Genomic DNA, 3,967 nt, shown 5'->3' with positions numbered 1-3,967 from the left:
AAAAAAAAAATTCAAAGAGGAATCTTTTCATAATGATAGATACTTACAAATAAATAAATTTCAAAAACAAATCTATTTCACACTCATAGGTACATTTCTTATTCGTGATAGTAAACACTGCACGTGATGTGTGTACAGAGCTGGGAACTACCAGTAATATAAAGTAGAATAGAATGAGTTGCTAGGGAGTTACAAGGTGCAAATGTGAAAAGATACATATGTATATCTTTCCTACTGGTTCTGTTTCTCTAGAGAACCCAAATATAGGAAGACCTACTGGGAAAGTCCACGTCCCCTAGCTCAGGTACACAAGCCACACCTAAGACGGAAGCTGGATCGGAACAAGAGGTGACACAGCCTTGCCACCACCATGCTCATGCCACTACCTGCCACACGAGCACTGAGTAATAAGCACTACCCATCCACGACGGGCCTGGAGGGACCCTGGGAGGCAGAGTTGTGTAGAGATGACTAGAAGCTGAAGGTGGACAGGACGAGAACACTGAGTAAACCATCTGGAATTTGAGGGCCCATCCTAAGCTCAAGGCAACTCTGGAGAAACACAGGGCCCAAGTTACTCCCACGGTCATTACAGCCACAGCCCCAACACAGTCCAACTCCTGCTGGGCTGACTCAAACCTCACACTAACAGCCTGACAGAAGAGAAGGGGTTCTGTATCCAGGAATAAATATTATTTATTTCATTTCCTACTTTCCTTCTACATATGATGTCTACAATGTAAAAAAAATTATGAAACTTTTTTTCATAAAGCAGGAAAAAATAATGAAAAACAGTCAACACAACAGATGCAGAAACAATCCCAAACCTGGACAGGGATTTTACAATTACAATGAAGATTGAAGAAAAACTGGACAACATGTAATAAAAGATGGGGAAATTTCAACAGACAAAGGAAAACCATAAGAATCAAATATAAGTGGTGGTGGGGTGCCTGGGTGGCTCAGTCATTAAGCATCTGCCTTCGGCTCAGAGCGTGATCCCAGGGTCCTGAGATCGAGACCCACATTGGGTTCCTCTGCTGGGAGCCTGCTTCTTCCTCTCCCACTCCTCCTGCTTGTGTTCCCTCTCTCGCTGGCTGTCTCTCTCTCTGTCAAATAAATAAATAAAATCTTTAAAAAATACATATAAGTGGTGGAAATAAAAAGGACTATCACAGATGAAGTGGTCCTTTGAAGGCACGTTGATGAAGGAGTCAGTGAATTTGAAGATAAGAGAATACAAACTCTCCAAACAAAAACAAAAGTTAAACATGAGTGAGAAAAAGAAAAACAGCATAGAGTCTAAGAGCAGCGAAGAATTCAAACAGGTAACAGGTATCAAAAATACCAGAAGAAAAAGAGAGAGAATGGGCAGATGAAATATTTAAGGACATAAGGGTTGAGACTGTTCTAAAACAATGAAAGATATGAAGACACAGATTCAAGAATCCTAGAGAGGCTCAGGCAGGATAAATACAGAAACAAACAAATAAAAATCTAGGCACTTCACACTTTTATCTTTTAAAACTTGAAGATAAAGAGAAAAACTTAAAAATAAATCAGGGGGTAGGGGGGAGAGAGATTATATTAAAGGAATAAAGATTGTGATTACAGATGATTTCTTGTCAGAGTGTGCAGGGCAGAAGACAATGAGCGATATCGGTATATCACCGAAAGAACAACAGTGTCAGCCCAGATTTCTAGAAGCAATAAAAATAGCCTTCAGATATGAAGGTGAGCTAAAGGCTGTCTCACAGGAGCCGAGCTGATTCCCTGTCAGCCCACCTGCATGACAACAAATATTGGAAGAAGGTCTTCAGGCCAAAGGAGTGAATGTGATACCAGACAGAAATTTGTTGTTACCAAAAGAAATAAAAAGCTCCAAAATTGACAAAAAAGAAGAAAAATAGAAAGTCCATTTTTTAACATTTTATAGCTCTAAAAGATAATGCTCTAAAACAAAAATGGTCACAGTGTTTTGAGGAACTTATGACATATGTAAAAGTCAAACATATAAAATATGATGACACACAGGAGGGAGAAATTGTATGTATACTAGTGTAACTTCCTGAAACCAGATGTGATGTGGCCTAATGTTACTGACACAAAGACTGTGATAAATGGTCTGAATACCCCTGAAAAAGTAGGGACTGTCAGATTGGATTAAAATGCAAGACCAACTATACGTTATTTAAAAGAAACTCACTATAAATATAACCAGTGTATTCGTTTTCTCTTAGTGCCTCCCAAATTACTCCCAATGTGGCAACATAAAAGAGCACATGCTTATGAGCTCACAGTTCCTGTGGGTCAGGGGTCCAGGCACAGCCTAACTGCATCCTCTACTCAGTGTCCACAAAGCTTCAGTCAAGGTGTCAGCCATGCAGCAGATCTCATCTGGAGTTCAGGATCCTTTTCCAAATCCATTCAAGTTGTGGGCAGAATTGAGCTGCTTGTGGTTGTAGGACTGAGGTCCTCCTGGAGGGTCCAGAGGCTGCCCTACTTTTTTTTTTTAAGATTTTATTTATTTTATATGACAGAGATAGAGACAGCCAGCGAGAGAGGGAACACAAGTAGGGGGAGTGGGAGAGGAAGAAGCAGGCTCATAGCGGAGGAGCCTGATGTGGGGCTCGATCCCACAACGCCGGGATCACGCCCTGAGCCAACGGCAGATGCTCAACCACTGTGCCACCCAGGCGCCCCAGAGGCTGCCCTTCTTGACGGGAGATTCACAATAAGGAATATTTGCTTTCTTCAAAGCCAGCAGGAGAATCTCTTGCTTTTCAAACTTTCTTGATTAGGTCAGGCCCACCTGGTATAATCCCCCTTTGACTAACATAAAACCAGCAGATCAGGGACCTTAATTCCATGGCAGAGTCCCTTCACCTTTGCCATGGGAAGTGGCTTCCATCCTACTCACAGGTCTGCCCATGCTTATGGGGAGGGGATAGTCCAGGGCACGTACACCAGGACCAGGGGAGCTTGGGGCCCATCTAAGAATTCTGTCTACCACCACAACATAGATGGGTTAGAAGTAAAAGGATGCATAAAGTAATTCCATGAAAACACTAATGAAAGGAAAGCTGAATCACTACATAGTAGAAAACAGGTTACAAACAAGGAATATTATCAAAGAAAGGGGCGCCTGGGTGGCTCAGTGGGTTGAGCAACTGACTCTTATTTTTGGTTCAAGTCATGACCTCAGGGTCTGGAGATGGAGCCCCCATCAGGCTCTGCGCTCAGCACGACATCTGCTTGAGAGTCTCTCTCCCTCTGTCCCTCTTGCTCATGCTCTGTCTCTCTCTCTCGAACAAATAAATAGATATTAAAATAAAAAGATAAAGACAGACATTACAGAAGGATAAATATGTCAATTTACCAGGAAGACATAACAATCCTAAAATCAGTACGCCTAAAACTTCTTCAAAATACATGAAGCAAGAGCTAAACAAATCAAAAGGCTAGATAAATCCAAAAGTATACTTGGAGATTTTAACCTCCTTTATTACTATTCAGTAAAATACATAGACAGAAAATCAGTACGAATACAGGAAACATAAGGGTGGAGACTTTCCCCTAAGGTCAGCAGAAGGCCAGGATGCCCTTTGTTATCTCTCCAATTCAACATCATACTGGACATCCAGCCAGTGAAATGAGGCAAGGAAAACAAAGAAACAAGTCATAAAAAGTGGAAGGGAAATAATAAAGCTCTCTTTATACAGAGATGACATGATTATTCATGCAGAAAATCCCAAAAGGCAAAAAATATTCCAGAACTAATAAATTAGCTTAGCAAGGTAGCAGAATGCAAGGTCAACATGCAAGGATCGATCATAATCTGTGTATTAGCAACGAAGCATTGGAAATTGGAATTACATCATCAGTACTCTTATAACAGCATTAAAAGCCATGAATGTCTTCGGGATAAATCTAAGATTTTAGTGCTGAAAACTACAAATGTTGATGA

This window comes from Ailuropoda melanoleuca, unplaced genomic scaffold (genome assembly GCF_002007445.2).
Source record: "Ailuropoda melanoleuca isolate Jingjing unplaced genomic scaffold, ASM200744v2 unplaced-scaffold2939, whole genome shotgun sequence".
NCBI lineage: Eukaryota > Metazoa > Chordata > Mammalia > Carnivora > Ursidae > Ailuropoda > Ailuropoda melanoleuca.
The sequence above is the reverse complement of the archived record's forward strand: the minus strand, read 5'-3'. Positions refer to the sequence as shown.